The 19631-nt window shown below is 42.9% G+C and overlaps 1 pseudogene; it reads right to left on the reverse strand.

Moving 5' to 3' along the window:
* Positions 1 to 686: 686 nt before the first annotated feature.
* LOC116551118 lies at positions 687 to 17661 on the reverse strand (annotated as a pseudogene).
* Between the last annotated feature and the right edge of the window lie 1970 nt (positions 17662 to 19631).

Consider the following 19631-nt stretch of genomic DNA (forward strand, 5'->3'; position numbering starts at 1 on the left):
CTGGGCACAGTGACTCACGCCTGTAATTCCAGCACTTTGGGAGGCTGAGGCAGGTGAATCACTTGAGGTCAGGAGTTCAAGACCATCCTGGCCAACATGGTGAAACCCTGTCGCTATTAAAAATAAAAAAATTGGCCGGGCGTGGTGGCTCAAACCTGTAATCCCAGCACTTTGGGAGGCCGAGACGGGTGGATCACGAGGTCAAGAGATCGAGACCATCCTGGTCAACACGGTGAAACCCCGTCTCTACTAAAAATACAAAAAATTAGCTGGGCATGGTGGTGCGTGCCTGTAATCCCAGCTACTCAGGAGGCTGAGGCAGGAGAATTGCCTGAACCCAGGAGGCGGAGATTGCGGTGAGCCGAGATCGCGCCATTGCACTCCAGCCTGGGTAACAAGAGCGAAACTCCGTCCTAAAGAAAAAATAAAAAAATAAAATAAAATAAAATAAAAAAATTAGCTGAGTGTGGTGGCACACACCTGTAATCCCAGCTTCTCGGGAGGCTGAGGCAGGAGAATCAGTTGAACCTAGAAGGCAGAGGTTGCAGTGAACCAAGATCGTGTCACTGCATTTCAGTCTGGGAGACAGAGCAAGACTCCATCTCAAACAAACAAACAAAAAAGATGATTCACTGTTTTCCATCATGAGCAGGAAAGAGCAGGACAGTGCAAAATTTCATCACATTATTCACAATAGTATGCAACATATGCATTTATATTCTGTGACATACAATGAGAGTTGGTTTAACACTAAAGATTTCCCATATTCATTACATTTGTAAGGTTTCTCCCATGTGAATTATCTGATGTTTAATGAGAGCTGACTTACTACTGAAAGCTTTCTCATAGAAACTGCATTTATAGAGTCTTTCTCCATATGAATTTTCTTATGTTTAATAATTGGTGCCTTCTGGATAAAGGTTTTTCCACACTCACTGCATTCGTAGAGCTTCTTCTATGTGTGAGTTCTCTGGTATGCTACGATGACTGACTTCTGGCTGAAGCCTTTTGCTCATTCATAGCATTCATAAGGTTTCTCTCCAGTGTGAGTTCTTTGATGTACAACTAAGTTTGCTTTCTGGATAAATACTTTTTCATATTCAGTACATTCATAAGAGTTTCTCCCCAGTTTGACTTCTCTGACTTTTATTAAGGGCTGGCTTTTGGTAAAGAACTTTCCCTCTTTGGTTAGGGTCAAAAAATTTCTCTGCAAGTTGAGTTTTATGAAGATTAGAATGGAGGCATACTTTCTAATATGTCTTACATCCATCATCTTTCTTTCTTTCATAGCTTCTATTTTGACTAAGAAAGTTTATGTTTTGAATACATTTTCCCATGAGTGATATTTAGGGAGTCTTTGTCTTACAGAATCAAAGTCTGTGCTGAGATAAATGATTTTCTACATGTTCTGCATTCTTGACCACTTTCATCCTTCAGCGTTTCCTTGCCTATGAATGCAGCTTGCCACAGAAGTTTATCTTGGCCTTTCTTGCAGCAATCTATCTGCTCATCAACTTGCCAGAATTCTGTACAGGTCTGTACCAGGATCCCTCCATGTGCCATCCAGGACTCTTCTTCTGGTCCAAACCTGAAGATCACATCTGAGTTGGCAACTAGATACCCCACAGACACCAGGTGGCTGTAGTTCTCAAGCATGAGATCCCTGCAGAGGTTCTTCTGGTCAGAATCCAGTTGCTGCCACTCTTCCAGGGTGAAATCCACAAATATGTGGATCAGTGATTTCTGATGGACATGGCCATCCTGTTCTGCTCTGGACAAAGGATGGAGATCTCCTCCTGGGGCCTCAGCCTAAGTCTTCTGAGACAAAGTGAGGAAGCCAGGCACAGATAAACTGGAGTCTGAAGTCGGTGAGGAGTGGTCTCAGGTCTGCACTCTGACCTTCATCACCAAGAGCCTGAAACCTCAGAGGCTGATGACAACAGCCTGAGCTACAATTCTTTAAAAAGTGCTTTGAAGACTAATTCATCTTCATAGATTAGGCAAATAGTATAATCAATTTATGGGGAATATTCTGAGAATATGTAATATAGCAAGTGTCAGGAGGTACTTTAGAGTTCAATACTATATTGAATTTTTTCTCATGTGCCCATCACTGTGCTAGAAGCACCCACAAATACATAATCATGTACTTATTGAAAATGTCACTGACAAAAAATCTTGGTCTTCTAAGAGCTTATGTTACTCATGCTTTCATTTTGTTTTTATTAATAAATTCTTAATTATCCAGATTAATGAGGTTTTATTTTTTATGAGAAATTGGTATAAATGTCTTATAAAATCCTCAAATTTTAAGAAGAATTTACAAACAAACACAGGTAATTTTAATTCAGTTTTACTTTTCTCTCTTGAGGTGTCAGTCTGATGTGTCTACTATAAAAGGGCATGATAACATCTTGTGAAGTGGTTTAGTGGGAATTTATTAAGAACTGCTTCTATTGGGTGAAAACAGTGATTTTCCTGAGGTTCTATTGCACTACAGTTTTTCCTGACACTGAGCAGTATAATTAACATGAAATAACAACATTTTGGTTCCTGATCATTGGCCTAAATATAGTATAACTATACGGACAAAAGCTCCTTTACCTTTGCTATTATTTACATACTTACTTATTTATTGTCAAATATTTGGAGTTTTCCTGATCTTATTGGTTGTGGCTCTCATCCTTGCAGACCTAATTTTCACTGATAGCAAAGTATACATTCCTTTGGAATATCGTTCTATTTCTCCAGCTATTGCCTTATTTTCTCTCATGGATGCTCTTCTTCAAGTATTTGTAGAAGGGTAAGTTTGATTATTTTTATATTGCATTGTACTTTTATAAGAAGCACTTTGGAAGGTGGGTAGATCATGAGGTCAGGAGTTTGAGACCAGCCTGGCCAACATGGTAAAACCCCATCTCTGCTAAAAATATAAAAATTAGCTGTGCCTGGTGGTGGGCGCCTGTAATCCCAGCTACTTAGGAGGCTGAGGCAGGAGAATTGTTTGAACCCAGGAGGTGGAGGTTGCAGTGAGCCGAGATCACACCACTGCACTCCAGCCTGGGCAACAGGGCGAGACTCCATCTCAAAAAAAAAAAAGGCATATTAAAATAATGAACAGGAGCATTCACCACAAGCTGACTTAAAAGCCTTTGGGCCTCATGAGAACATTGGCGGTAGTCTGGCAATACTCTCCATGGCCTATGTTTGAAGTGCCCATGGATTGATGCTCCCCTGCCTTTGGAGAGGGGTGGAAAGAGTGGGAGGGACTGCATCTTGTGGTTTGAGTGACAGCTCAGCCATAGCACAGTAAAACACCAGGTAGACTTTTAAAGTTTTTTATCTAGGCCCTGGTTCCCAGGCAGCACCTCTGGACCCACTGGAGCCTGGGAGAGCTTGCCATCCTGAAGGGAAGGACACAGGCCTAGCTGTTTTTACCATGTGATGACGGTAGAGCACCAGGGCCTTCAGGAAACTTACGCAATAGCTAGGGAGTGGTTACAGCAGGTCTTGGGCAAGACCCAGTGCTGTGCTGGCTTCAGGTCTGACTCAGTGCAGTCATAGTAATGGTGGCCACAGGGGTGCTTGTATCATTCAACCCCAAGCTTTAGATGGCTCAGAGCAGAGAGAAAAATTCTGTTTGTTTGGGAGAAAGAAAAGGAAGAGAACAAGAATCTCTTCATAACCCAGAGAATTATCTTGGATCTTGTCCAAGACCATTAAGGCAGTACTACTATAAGTCTGCAAGAACCAGAGTTTAGGAGGCTTGGGGTACCCCCTAAAGCAAACACAGCTTAGATCACAATATCTAAGTTTTTTCAAATATCTGGAAAGCCTTTCCAAGGAAGATGGGTACAACAAGCCCTAACAGTGAAAACTACAGTTAATAACTAACTCTTCAATGCCCAGACACCAAAGAACATCTGCTAACATCAACACTATCCAGGAAAATATGACCTCATCAAATGAATTAATAAGACACCAGGGCCCATCCAGGAGAAACAGAGATATATGACCATTCAGACAAAGAAATCAAAATAGCTGTGTGGAGGAAACTCATGAAATTCAAAATAACACAGAGAAGGATTTCATAATTAGATAAATTTAACAAAGAGATTGAAATTATTAAAGAAGAATCAAGCAGAAATTCTGGAACCAAAAATGTAACTGGCATACTGAAGAATGCATTAGAGTCTTTTAATAGCAGAATTGATCAAGCAGAAGAAAGAATTAATGAGCTTGAAGACAGGCTATTTCTAAATACATAGAGGAGACAAAGAAAAGAATAAAAAACAATGAAGCATGCTTATAGGATCTAGAAAATAGCCTCAAAAGGGCAAATCTAAGCGATTTTGGCCTTAAAGACGAGGTAGAGCGAGTGGGGGATAGCAAGTTTATTCAAAGGGATTGTAACAGAACTTCCCAAACCTACAGAAAGATAACAATATCCAAGTACAAAAAAAGTTATAAAACACCACCCACATTTAGCTGAAAGACTGCCTCAAGGCATTTAATAATCACACTCCCAAAGATCAAAAATAAAGGAAGAATCTTAAAAGCAGTAAGAGAAATGAAACCAATAATATACAATGGAGCTTCAATACATCTGGCAGCAAACTTTTCAGTAGAAACACTTCAGGCTAGGAGAGAGTGGCATGACATATCGAAAGTGCTGAAGGAAAAAAACATTTACCCTACACAACAGTATATCCAATGAAAATATCCTTTGAAGTGAAGGAGAAATAAAGACGTTTCACACAAACAAAAGCTGAGGGATTTCATCAATATGGACCTGTCCTAGAAGAAATGCTAAAGGGAGTGCTTCAGTCAGAAAGACAAAGACATTAATGAGCATTAAGTAACCACTTGAAGGTATAAAACCCATTGGGAATAGTAAATACACAGAGAAATGCAGAATGTTATAACACTGTAACTAGGGTGTATAAACTACTCTTATTCTAAGCAGGGAGACTAAACTATGAGCCAATCAAAAATTTTAACTACAACAACTTTTCAAGACATAGACAGTATAATAAGACAGAAATAACAAAAAGTTAAAAAGTAGGAAGACAAAGTTGTAGAGTTTTTACTTTATTTTTACTTGTTTATGCAAACAGTGTTGTTATTGTAAGCTTAAAATAATGGGTTATAAGATAGTATTTGCAAGCCTCATGGTAACCTCAAACCAAAAAACATGTAATAGATACACAAAAAACAAGAAACTACATTATATCACCAGAGAAAATTACCTTCACTAATGTAAGACAGGAAGGAAAGAAGGAAGAGAAGACCACAAAACAACCAGAAAACAAGTAACAAAATGGCAGGATTAAGTCCTTACTTATCAATAATAACACTGAATGTCAGCGGACTAAACTTTTCAGTCAAAAGACAGAGTGGCTGAATGGATGAAAAAACAAAACCCGCCAGGAGTGGTGGTTCATGCCGACAATCCCAACATTTTGGGAGGCCGAGGTGGGCAGATCACAAGGTCAAGAGATCAAGACCATCCTGCCAACACGGTGAAACCCCATCTCTACTAAAAATACAAAAATTAGCTGGGTGTGGTGGTGCACATGTGTAGTCCCAGCTACGTGGAGGCTGAGGCAGCAGAACTGCATGAACCTGGGAGGTAGAGGTTGCAGTGAGCTGAGATTGTGCCACTGCACTCCAGCCTGGCAACAGACCAAGATGCGTCTCAAAAACAAACAAAAAAGACCTATTGGTCTGTTGACAACAAAAAATACTCTTCCAGGCTGATCTCCCAAGGCGTGGTGCCATATTAAAGGCTCAGTGAAAGATGGCCGAATAGGAACAGCTCCAGAGTGCAGTTCCCAGCAAGTACAATGCCCAGGGTGAGTGCTCACTGCATTTCCAAACAAGTTTTCACTGCCCACAGACCAGGAGATTCCTGGGCCGAAAAGCACCATGAGTTTTCAGCACGGCTGGTGCTGCAGGTTGGTGCACAGAAACTCACACAAATCTGGGTGGCCGTTTCAATTGGCGCCTGGAATGCCTGGGAGACAGAGCCACCCATTCAACTAAAAGGGAGGGGGCTAAGACAGGGAGCCAGGCAATCTGGCTTGGCAGGTACCACCCCCACAAAACAAGCAATCTGAAATGCTCTGGATTGACAGTCTCGCAGCAAGCGCAGCTGGACCCAGGATGGTCCAGCTCAGTGGGGGGAAGGGCATCGGCCACTACCAAATACCGCCACTACCAAGTCAGCCAATACTGAGGCAGTTCACACAGCAGCTGGGCAGAGCCTGCGGCAGCAACATCTCTGCTGGCAGACTGTGACTAGACTACTTCGTGCGGGGCAGGGCATCTCTGATAAAAGGCAGCAGCATGTCAGGAGCTTATAAATAAAGCCAACTTTCCTAGTCAGAGCACCTGAGAAAAGAGGTGGTTATGAGTTCTGTTGCAGCAGACTTAAAGGTACCTGCCCAGCAGCTCTGCATGGAACAACGGAGCTCCCAGCACAGCACTTGAGTTCTTATAAGGGACAGACTGTCTCCTCGAGCAGCTCCCTGACCCCCGTATACCCAAAGAGACACCTCATAAAGGAGAGCTCGGGCTGATATCCGGCGGGTGCCCTTCTGGGACGAAGATAACCGAAGAAGAAACCAGTAGCAACCGTTACTGTTCGGCAGCCCCTGTGGGTGGCTCCAGTGAAGCAGGGTCTGGAGTGGACCTCCAGCAGTCCTGCAGCACAGGGGCCTGACTGTTAGAAGGAAAACTAAGAAACAGAAAGAAACAGCTTCAATATCAACAAAAAGGACATCCACTCAGAGACTCCATATAAAAGTCACCAACTACAAACACCACAGGTAGATAAAGCCACTAAGATGGGAAGAAACCAGTGCAAAAATGATGAAATCACCAAAAACCAGAACGCGCCTCCTCCTCCAAGGGATCACAACACCTCACCAGCTAGGGATCAAAAATGGATGGAGAATGAATCTGATGAATTGACAGAAACAGGCTTCAGAAGGTGGGTAATAACAAACTTCTCAGAGCTAAAAGAACATGTGGTTACACAATGCAAAGAAACTAAGAACCCAGAAAAAAGGTTAGATGAGATGCTAACTAGAATAAACAGCTTAGAGAAGAATATAAATGACTTGATGGAGCTGAAAAACACAGCACAAGAACTTCGTGAAGCATACACAAGTTTCAATAGCCGAATCGACCAGGCAGAAGAAAGGATATCAGAGACTGAAGATCAACTCAATGAAAAAAACGAGAAGGCAAGAATAGAGAAAAAAGGATGAAAAGAAATGAACAAAGCCTCCAAGAAATATGGAATTATGTAAAAAGACCTAATCTACGTTTGATAGGTGTACCTAAATGTGACGGAGAAAATGAATCCAAGCTAGAAAACACTCTTCAGGATATTATCCAGGAGAACTTCCCCAACCTAGCAAGGCAGGCCACCATTCAAGTCCAGGAAATACAGAGAACACCATAAAGATATTCTTCAAGAAGGGCAATCCCAAGGCACACAATCATCAGATTCGCCAGGGTTGAAATGAAGGAAAAAATGCTAAGGAGAGCCAGAGAGAAAGATTGGGTTACCCACAAAGGGAAGCCCATCAGACTCAGAGTGGATCTCTCTGCAGAAGCCCTACAAGCCAGAATAGAGTGGGGGCCAATATTCAACATCCTTAAAGAAAGAAACTTTCAACCTAGAATTTCACATCCAGCCAAACTAACCTTCATAAGCGAAGGAAAAATAAAATCCTTTACAGACAGGCAATTGCTGAGAGATTTTGTCACCACCAGGCCTACCTTACAAGAGCTCCTGAAAGAAGCACTAAACAAGGAAAGGAACAACCAGTACCAGCCACTCCAAAAACGTAACAAATGGTAAAGACCATCGACACAATGAAGAAAATGCATCAACTAATGGGTAAAACATCCAGCGAGCATCAAAAGGGCAGGATCAAATTCACACATAACAATATTAACCTTAAATATAAATGGGCTAAATGCCCCAATCAAAAGACACAGACTGGCAAATTGGATAAAGAGTCAAGACCCATCAGTAATCAGGAGACCCATCTCACATGCAAGGACACACAGAGACTCAAAATAAAGGAATGGAGAAAGATTTGTCAAGCAAATGGAGAGCAAAAAAAAAAAAGCAGGAGTTGCAATCCTAGTATCTGATAAAATGGACTTTAAACCAACAAAGATCAAAAGAGACAAAGAAAGGCATGACATAATGGTAAAAGGATCGATGCATCAAGAAGAGCTAATAATCCTAAATATATACGCACCCAATAAAGGAGCACCCAGGTACATAAAGCAAGTTCTTAATGACCTACAAAGAGACTGAGACTCCCACACAATAATAGTGGGAGACTTTAACACTTCACTGTCAATTAATATTGACAGATCAACGAGACATAAAATTAACAAGGATATGCAGGACTTGAACTCAGATCTAGACCAAGCAGACCTAATAGATATCCAGAGAAATCTCCACCCCAAATCCACAGAATATACATTATTCTCAGCACCACATTGCACCTACTCGAAAATTGATCACATAATTGGAAGTAAATCACTCCTCAGCAAATGCAAAAGAATGGAAATCATAACAGTCTTTCAGACAACAGGGCAATCAAATTAGAACTAAGCATTCAGAAACTAACTCAGAACCGCACAACTTCATGGAAAGTGAACAACCTGCTCCTGCATGTCAACTGAGTAAACAATGAAATGAAGGCAGAAATAAAGATGTTTTTTGAAACCAACGAGAATGAAGACACAACGTACCAGAATCTCTGGGACACATTTAAAGCAGTGTCTGGAGGGAAACTTATAGCAATAAATGCCCACCAGAGAAGTGAGAAAAGATCTAAAATAGACACCCTATTATCAAAATTGAAAGAGCTAGAGGAGCAAGATCAAAAAAACTCAAAAGCTAGCAGAAGAAATAACTAAGATCAGAACAGAACTGAAGAAGACAGAGACAAAAAAAATTAAAGAAAACTTCAAAAAATCAATAAATCCATGAGCTGGTTTTTTTGAAAAGATCAACAAAATAGACCACTAGCCAGATTAATAAAAAAGAAAATGGAGAAGAGTCAAATAGATGCAATAAAAAGTGAAAAAGGAGCTATTGCTACTGATTCCACAGAAATACAAACTAATATCAGAGATTACTACAAACAACTCTATGCACATAAACCAGTAAACCTGGAAGAAATGGATAAATTCCTGGACACTTGTACCCTCCCAAGCCTAAACCAGGAAGAAATTGAAACCTTGAACAGGGTTTCGACCCAATAACAAGGGCTGAAGTTGAGGCAGCAATTAATAGCCTACTGACCAAAAAAGTCCAGGTCCAGACAGGTGCACAGCTGAATTCTACCAGATGTACAAAGGAGCTGGTATCATTCCTTCTGAAACTATTCCCAACAATACAAAAAGAGGGAATCGTTCCCAAATCATTTTATGAGACCAACATCATCCTGATACCAAAACCCAGCAGAAACTCAACAAAAAAAGAAAACTTCAGGCCAATATCTATGATGAACATAGATGCAAAAATCTTCAATAAAATACTGGCAAACAAATTGCAACAGCACATCAAAAAGCTTACCCATCATGATCAAGTAGGCTTCATCCCGGGGATGCAAGGCTGGTTCAACATAAACAAGTCTAAAAATGTAATTCACCACATAAACAGAACCAAAGCCAAAAACCACACGATTATCTCAATAGATGCAGAGAAGGCCTTCCACTAAATTCAACCACCTTTATGCTAAAAACTCTCAGTAAACTAGGTATCGAAGGAACATATCTCAAAATAATAAAAGCTACTTACAACAAACCTACAGCCAATATCATATTGAATGGGCAAAAACTGGAAACATTCCCTTTGAAAACTGGCACCAGATGAGGATGCCCTCTCTCACCACTCCTATTCAATATAGTATTGGAAGTTCTAGCCAGAGTAATTAGACAAGAAAAAAAAAAAGGATATTCAATTAGGAAAGAAGGAAGTCAAATTGTCTCTATTTGCAGACGACACGATTGTATATTTAGAAGACTCTATCATCTCAGCCCAAAATCTCCTTAAACTGATAAGCAGCTTCAGCAAAGTCTCAGGATACAAAATCAATGTGCAGAAATCACAAGCATATCTATACACCAATAACAGACTAACAGAGAGCCAAATCATGAGTGAACTCCCAGTCACGACTGCTATAAAGAGAATAAAATACCTAGGAATACAAGTAACAAAGGATGTAAAGGACCTCTTCAAGGAGAACTACAAACCACTGCTCAAGGAAATAAGAGAGGACACAAACAGATGGAGAAACATTCCATGCTCATGGTTAGGAAGAATCAGTATCACAAAAATGGCCATACTGCCCAAAGTAATTTATAGATTCAACACTATCCCCATCAAGCTACCAATGACCTTCTTCAAAAAACTGGAAAAAAACACCTTAAACTTCATATGGAACCAAAAGAGAGCCCGCATAGTCAAGACAATCCTAAGCAAAAAGAACAAAGCCAGAGGCATCACACTACCTGATTTCAAACTATACTACATGGCTATAGTAATCAAAAAAGCATGGTACTAGTACCAAAACAGAGATACAGACAAATGGAACAGAACAGAGGCCTTGGAGGTAACGCCACACATCTACAACCATCTGATCTTTAACAAACCTGGCAAAAACAAACAACAGGGAAAGGATTCCCTATTTAATAAACGGTGTTGGGAAAACTGGCTAGCCATGTGCAGAAAGCAGAAACTGGACCCCTTCTGACACGTTACACTAAAATTAACTCCAGATGGATTAAAGAGTTAAACATAAGACCTAACACCATAAAAACCCTAGAAGAAAACCTAGGCAAAACCATTCAGAACATAGGCATAGGAAAGGACATCATGACTAAAACACCAAAAGCATTGGCAGCAAAAGCCAAAATAGACAAATGGGACCTAATTAAATTCCAGAGCTTCTGTACAGCAAAAGAAACAATCATTAGAGTGAACTGACAACCAACAGAATGGGAAAACATTTTTGCAATCTACCCATCTGACAAAGGGCTAATATCCAGAATCTACAAAGAACTAAAACAGATTTACAAGAAAAAGCAAACAAACCCATCCAAAAGTGGGCGAAGGATATGAACACTTTTCAAAAGAAGACTGCAGTTAGCTATGATCACGCCACTGCACACTCCAGCCTAAATGACAGAATGAGACCCTGTCTCAATTTTTTAATTAAAAAAACAGATGCAAAACATAATGTAATCACTGCTATGCAGTAAAACAATGCTATTGCTTTCTCTTGCTGTTTCTATCAGAATGTTCAAGGAATAGTATATATTCCAAGATAGATATTTAATTTAAATGCTGATACTTGAATCTGGTTTAGATAGTGCTAAACAGAATCTAAGGACCTATGCTTGTATATACCCAAGTATTCTGTAGTGAATTCTTGTAATTTTTTTGTTGCCTCAGCATCCCTCTTAAATACAAATTGGACTTTCTGGTATCAGAAGTGGGTTCAGTCACCCTCAACAGTTTCTAGTTCACCTCCTCCCTGTTTCTCAATGTTACTAATCCCAATAACTGCTTTATACAACCTTCTCCTGGTGACCGCTTCATTATAGGACATCTTGATATAACCTACTTGCCTCACCCCACAGATCTCACATGGACTGTGTGGATATATCAGTGACCACCTCTCTCAGTCATTCATGACTCCATGGAATGCATGCCTGCTTGCATTTAACCCATCAATTAGACCTCCCCATAGGAAACCTGCTCAGGTAGCTCCTTACATCCCAATAAAGGCTTCTACTCTCAGGTCCCTCCCTCTCCCTTGCTATTGCTCCCCACCCATCATAGGTCTCCTGGATGGCTCCCCTGTCCAGTTGGCCCTGTGAAGTGTGCTGCCCTCTTCTGTCTGGAATTAATTTTAAAAACTGCTTCAGATATTCCATGTGTTGTACTGTGCTGCCTTCTCTGTGTTTCACCCAACTGAGTCACCCAAGCCTCTCTTTCCAGTCAGTGCTCCCAGCTACTCAGGAGGCTGAGGTGAGAGGACTGCTTGAGTCTTCTGTTATTAGAGTAATACAGCCGTATGATTTTGAAATCCACTACTCCTACTCACAGCCAAGGTCACCTAAGCCCTGGGGGAACTCTGAAGGGAGGTAATGTTTTCATTATAAGCACTGGTCAGAGCTATGTCTACAGGAAGTCATTATTATTTCCTCTTTGGTGCTGGATGCTACTTTTTTGTTATTTTATTTATTTATTTATTTTTGCCACAGTATCACTCTGTCACCCAGGTTGGAGTGCAGTGAGTGGCATCGTCTTGGCTCATTACAACCTCCACTTCCTAGGTTCAAGCGATTCTCCTGCCTCAGCCTTCTGAGTAGCTGGGATTACAAGCACGTGCCACCACATCTGGCTAATTAAACAAAATTTTTTATTGTTATTTTTTATTTTTTGAGACAGGGTCTCACTCTGGTTGCCAAGACCGGAGTGCAGTAGTATGATCTTGGCTCACTGCAGCCTCAACCTCCTGGTTTCAGGTGATCCTCCCACCTCAGCCTCCCCGGTACCTGGGGCTGTAGGTGCATGCCACCATGCCGGGATAATTTTTATAATTTTAGTAGAGACAGGGTTTTGCTGTGTTGGCCAGGTGAACACCTGACCTCAGGTGATCTACCCGCCTCGGCCTCCCAAAGTGCTGGGATTATAAGTGTGAGCCACTGTGCTTTTCTACCATTAGCAAAACGCAGAGTACTGGAAGAGGCTGTCTGGACCAAATAGATTTGAGGAGTCGAAGGTCAGAAATATCTGAGATTTCATCTTTCTTTTTTATTTTTTTGAGATGGAGTCTCGCTCTGTAGCCCAGGCTGGAGTGCAGTGGCGTGATCTCGGCTCACTGCAACCTCCATCTCCCAGGTTTAAATGATTCTCCTGCCTCAGCTTCCCAAGTAGCTGGGATTACATGTACCTGCTAGCAAACCTGGCTAATTTTTGTATTTTTAGCAGAGACAGGGTTTCACCATGTTGGCCAGGAGGGTCTCGAACTCCTGACCTCAGGTGATCCACTTGCCTCGGCTTCCCAAAGTGCTAGGATTACAGGTGTGAGCCACCGTGCCCAGCCACGTGAAATCGTTTCAATAAAAATTCTAAACAGAAGAAAAAGATTGAACTGAAACGGCCCTACAACATCCCTAGAACCTGCACTAGGGTTAGTGTCATGGGAACTGCCAGTGGTTATTGTTTACCATCTTCCCCTGGACCCAAGAGGAGCTCTTAAAGCTTCATCAAAATGCAAAAGGCGGCTTACAAAAAATATTTAAGAAATGCAACTTCCTAACTTTGACATTATACATAGTTGATTCCATCTGAAGTCTGGAAAGTGGAGTTGGGGGAGGAGCCATTAATACTAATTCTCAATTATTTCTTGGCAGATAATCCAACATTTCCAAAGAATCTAAAAACTGCTCTATCTCTTTTTTAAGCAAAAAGCAAGACAATCTCTGTGATCCCATCATTACTGTTCATTACTTCCAGGAGAGGAATGACACACTCTGCCTTTAATTGCCAAATTATCCCCAATTCTGAATTAGTGAAATATCATTTAATATGATTTTACTATGATAAATTTAGAGTCATTCCCTCCCCAGTACTGCTGGGCTATGATAAAATGATATCTGAATTACATTAAAATAATTATTCCAAGAGAAGAGGTGACTGTCAGAATTTTTGAAGTGGATGCGTAATTTAGATAACCTAGATGCAGACAAGCTGAATAAAGCATTTAACTCAGCACATTAATATTTTAACTTGATCATCTTGAACAGTTCAGGCATCACAGGTTACTACAATACACATCTGCTGTACGTGTGGGACAGTTAAATTTCCAACAGGGAGAAGGTGGGAGGCTAATGAATATGCAAATGCTAGCAACAACTGTCTCCCATCCTCTGTGAGGGTAAGCTAACTTCCCATGTAATTTACTACAAACAACATGGTCACAGTACTCACTGTGCCCTCAAGTGAGAGAATACTGTTCTAAACACAGTACCAACCATGGAGCCTGACACCTAGTGGATTCTCAAAGATCTACCAAGTCCATAAAGCCATGGATAAATGACAGAGATTATTATTTCTCCACTTGCCTAGAAGTCACACTTCTGGTCTTATTCTTCTTAAAAGAGAAATAAAAACATTTTTTTTTTTTTTTTTGAGATGGAGTCTCACTCCAGCACCAGGCTGGAGTGCAGTGGTGCAATCTTGGCTTACTGCAGCCTCCACCTCCCAGTTCAAGTGCTTCTTCCACCTCAGCCTCCTGAGTAGCTGGGATTCCAGGCGCAGACACCATGCCCAGCTAATTTTTGTATTTTTTTTTTTAGTAGAGACAGGGTTTCACCATGTTGGTCAGGATGGTCTCAATCTCTTGACCTCGTGATCCGCCTGCTTCGGTCTCCCAAAGTGCTGGGATTACAGGCGTGAGCCACTGTGCCTGGCCAAAAACATTCTTTAGGGCCGTGTGTGGTGGCTTGCGCCTGTAATCCCAGCACTTCGGGAGGCCAAGGTGGATGGATCACAAGGTCAAGAAATGGAGACCATCCTGGCTAACATGGTGAAACCCTGCCTTTACTAAAAATACAAAAATTAGCTGGGCATGGTGGTACGCACCTGTAATTCTGGCTACTCAGGAGGCTGAGGCAGGAGAATCACTTGAACCCAGGAGGCGGAGGTTGTAGTGAGCCATGATCACACCACTGCACTCCAGCCTGGCGACAAAGCAAAACTTCGTCTCAAAACAAAACAAAATTCTTTAGACGGTGTGGTGGCCAGCTAAGCATCTTATTCCACAAGAGAGGTACTCAGACTACATCATACCTAATAATTTACCAAGGGTGATGGTTTGGCTTTTCAGTTTTTGACACAGAGTCAGTAAACCATGAGATGTAGAGGAAATCTTTACCTATATATAGGGACAATGTCTCAGGGAAGGTAGGGACAGTGTCTCAGGGAAGGGACAGCTCTGAAAAAGAGGGCAGAGAGGTAAGAAGAGAGAAGCTGACTCCACACCTCAGGACCAGGCCCACCCAAGCAGAGGTGAGACCCTCTCAGCCCTATGGAGGCCATCCATAAAGGTTCAGTTTAACACGGCAGGGAAGCATACCATTTTCAAGAAACTGCAATCAAAAAAGTTTTGGGGTTGTTATTAATTTTGGCATTTGAAAGGATAAACTTCAGTGATCTGAAATACCACATTCCCCAACTATGCTAAACAAGGTACATTGCAACAGTAGTCAAAGTAGTGACTTCATTGTTTTAGAGTTGTTGAATGACTCCTAAGGTGGTACCAAGTGTCCCTTTGAGACTGTTTAACTTTTGGGATCCATGCTCCCTCATTTCAATAATTATCTAATTACCTAACTAAAGTTTTCAAATCCTCCTTCATCTTAGCTGTCTAGAGCTCTAGATCTCTTACAGCCACTGCATATAGGGAAATAAGAACTTCCCGGCACTTTGGAGTAGATGAGCTGGCTGAAAACCTGTGTGATAAGGGAAATTTGGTTTAAAAGGAAAAGGAGAGACATGCAAAACAACACATTTAGGCTCCATCCACAACACCTCGGGCGGCAGCTGGCTCTGTGCTTACAGTCGATCGCTTCCCTGGGTGGCCTCTGCCACAGAACACTACAACACTCTGCTCCTATCAATGGCTGATGGAAAAACCACAAAGCCCAGCAAGTTCCACATCCAGAGAGCCAGGGTGGCAAACGCTCCAAACTAACCCTCACCTCGTGGCACGCTCCAGACCCATTACAGAGTACTAAAGCAGAGACAGCAACATCATCAGACGAGGGACCCAGCGACTATGGTACTGCCCTGTCTTCATACCATCTGGCTGTGTAACCTTGAACAAATCTACTGTCCCTCTCTGGGCCTCTTTTCTACAAGATCTTCATTAGTGGGAATCCTGCTTTCCATCTGCATTCCACAGGCCTCACAGTAGAATGGAGGTTTTTGTGTCACTAATGGGCACCTCCTCTGCCCAGTGCCCTCTCACATCTTGCTCCTCCCCATCCTACCCTGCCAGAAAAGGGGTTCATTGTCCTCAGAAGTTAGACTACCCATAGCAGCTCTACCTTAGTGAGGGGCGTCCCTGTCTTCCCAGCACAGGGAGAAACACCTGTCCAACAGTGATGGGAATAGTTAGGTGTCAGTACGTATAAGGGCCCAATACATGTTCAAAACATGCCCACCAGCAAATGCCTCAAATACCAGGCCCCCAACCATACTGTTGCAATCTCTCTCTCTCAAACTAATTGTAAATTATAAATATGGTACCCAAATACCCATGTGCATGTAAGTAGGAAAAGGTAAACCTTTTAATTCTATCACAATAAATTCTAGATCTTTGCTAGACTGATTGAAGGTTATAAAATGTCAAAGGTGAGACTCTCTCGTGTAGCTAAACACCCTCCTACTGCAGAGAAAGAACTAAGCCCAAGAGCATCCACGCCCAGGGGCAGGCAGATGGTTGTACCATTCTCAGGGTCAGCCTCCTCCCCAGTGTGGTGTGGGGGAGAAAATGGGGCACTGGGCCTTGGAGGCTGTAGCCTAAAGGCACACAGTGGGGAAGGGACTACTGGGTAGACCCCCACCAGCCTTCAGTTCTCCTGTTTCTGGGGCCGGGGCACTCCTTGTGGGCTCTGCCCTGAGAGAAGTGCCCTTGCCCAGTGCTCCTTATCAGTGTCTGCGACGCACTCTCTAGTCCTCCTCACTAGCATATCCTGACCAACCTTTGGCTCATAGAAAAACACTTTGCTCTTCTCTGAACAACAATTTCTTTTTCACAATTGAGCAAATGACTGGGTGAGACGTGACCACACTCATGACCATACTCATCTGTTGCTGGTGGTGGGTGCGTGGCATACTGGATAAGGAGAGCATTGGGCAACACCGGCTCTGGCCTTCCCAGTTCAGGGAGCTGCAACCACTATGAGAATCCTGTGGGAGGCCAGGGTAGTCCAGGGTTTCCCTTTGGGCAATTAGCATTCCAACCACTCTTATCCAGTCCTAAGACAAGAACTCTGGAGAACTACAACTCTGGAGAACTAAATTACCGCCATGAACTCACTTCCCATTCCACCTGGTGCCTCAGCCTGAGGCATATTCAAGCTGATCTTTCTAGGGAGTAGCCTGCACAGTGCCAGTGCTGCCCCCTTATCACAGGCAGCACCTCCCTGTGCCGGGGAGCCTCGGTCTGCCCTTGGGCTCGGGTCCCTAGGCTCAGGTTAGCTGACATTCCCAGCTAACCTACAACTTCTCCTTTCCTTTCAAGGCTCTAAGACACAGTCCGTTATCAGTCTCATTTTTAAGGACATTTCTAAGAGTGTCTTCTCTTCTTTCCCAACACTAGTAAGGACAGTAAGTGGTGTTTCCTGGGAAGGACTGTATGGTGTTATTTTTGCACAAGAGCTCTGAAGACTGCCACGCTGGAAGTGAAGAACCATACAGGGCTCACAGAAAAAGAGACAAGGGTTTATCTCTGAGTTGTTTTCCGGCTGTTCCGGGTACTTTCCACCCCTCACCCTGACTCACACGGTGTTAACAATAATGGACTCTACTATGTCTTCTGCCATGCTTTCAACACTACACTATCCATCAAATGGATTCATCCCAAACGCAAAGCACATTGCTTCTGGGGGGAGAAAGGTAATACTTTCTTTTCCTTTTATTTTTTTTTGAGATGGAGTTACTCTGTTGCCCAGGCTGGAGTGCAATGCTGCAATCTTGGCTCACTGCAACTTCTGTCTCCCGAGTTCAGGGGATTCTCCTGCCTTAGCCTCCCAAGTAGCTGGGATTACAGGCACCTGCCACCATGCCTCGCTAATTTTTAGTATTTTTCAGTAGAGACAGGGTTTCACCATGTTGGCCAGGCTGGTTTTGAACTCCTGACCACAGGTGATCTACCTGCCTCACCCTCTCAAAGTGCTGGGATTATAGGCGTGAGCCATCACCCTCTGCCGAAAGGTAATGTTTTCATACCACTTTCGTTTGATCTCATTTAGAAGGTACTTTAGGAATGGAGAGGACTGGGTTTTCCCTGGGAAAAAGTTAGGCATCATTTAATGACGGGGACATGCTCTGAAAATATGTCATTACACAATTTTGTCATTGTGCTATGACAGATCATACACACCTGACCCTAGATGGCATAACCTACTCCACACCTAGGCTGTACAGCATGGCCTACTGCTCCTAGGCTATACACCTGTGCAGCATGTTACTGTACTGGGTACTGTAGGCAACTATAACACAGTGGTAAGTATTTGTGTATCTAAACGTATCTAAACACAGAAAATGTGTAGTAAAAATATAGTTGTATAATCTCATGGGACCACCATCAGATACACCATCCATCACCGATAGAAACATGGTTATGTGGCACATGATGGTACCTGCTGCCCCTGCATGAGGTCAATGGCAGCCTGGATAGCAGGACTGGACTTCATGTTTGCTCACTCTTCTGCTGGTCTCCGTGGAAGGCAGCTCTCTGGACCTTATGACAGACACCACATATTCCTGGGGGAGGCAAGAGTTCATCATTAGTCCAAGTCTCTACAGCCTCCCACTCTCTAGGCCTGTGGCCAAATTACTGAACCTATGCTTCTGGGAGTCATGAACTGGGATCTACATTGCTCCAAATGAAAGGGGCTTAGGGTATTAGTGCAGCTTAGCAATCTGTGAGCCCCCTAGAAAGCTCACAGATCAAAAAGCTTCCCTGCATATCAATGCTACAGCCACCAGCAGCACTTCAACCAATCTTTCTGAAAACCGTAAAAATGAACGCAAAACAAATAAGCCAACGACAGATGTACCAAACCACATCAGACTGGTTTTTCAGAAGCTTAAGTTGAGCCATCAATTGAATGGGCTCAGTTCTACACTCAGACAGCAGCCTGAGCTGGGTGCCTAAGGGGATGTCACGAGACCGCCCTAGTAAGACTCTAGTAGGTTCAGGAAGGAGCACCCAGGCAGCCAAGGGTGGGAGCTGCACCCCAGAATCACACATGCCTTGGTGTTAATGTCTGCTCTACCTGTGGCTCCTTCGGTCTCTATAGCTGGAAGTCCTCATCTGAACAAGGTGAATAATAAAAATATTATATATTTTTATTTATAATGTAAAATATAGGTCGGGCGCGGTGGCTCACGCCTGTAATCCCAGCACTTTGGGAGGCTGAGGTGGGCAGATCACGAGGTCAAGAGATCAAGACCAACCTGGCCAAAGTAGTGAAACCCCGTCTCTACTAAAAAATACAAAACTTGGCCGGGCGCGGTGGCTCAAGCCTGTAATCCCAGCACTTTGGGAGGCCGAGGCGGGTGGATCACGAGGTCAAGAGATCGAGACCATCCTGGTCAACATGGTGAAACCCCGTCTCTACTAAAAATACAAAACATTAGCTGGGCATGGTGGTGCGTGCCTGTAATCCCAGCTACTCAGGAGGCTGAGGCAGGAGAATTGCCTGAACCCAAGAGGCGGAGGTTGCGGTGAGCCGAGATCACGCCATTGCACTCCAGCCTGGGTAACATGAGTGAAACTCCGTCTCAA

Source organism: Sapajus apella, unplaced genomic scaffold (genome assembly GCF_009761245.1).
Source record: "Sapajus apella isolate SASKATOON/1434 unplaced genomic scaffold, GSC_monkey_1.0 scaffold9, whole genome shotgun sequence".
Taxonomy (NCBI): Eukaryota; Metazoa; Chordata; class Mammalia; order Primates; family Cebidae; genus Sapajus; species Sapajus apella.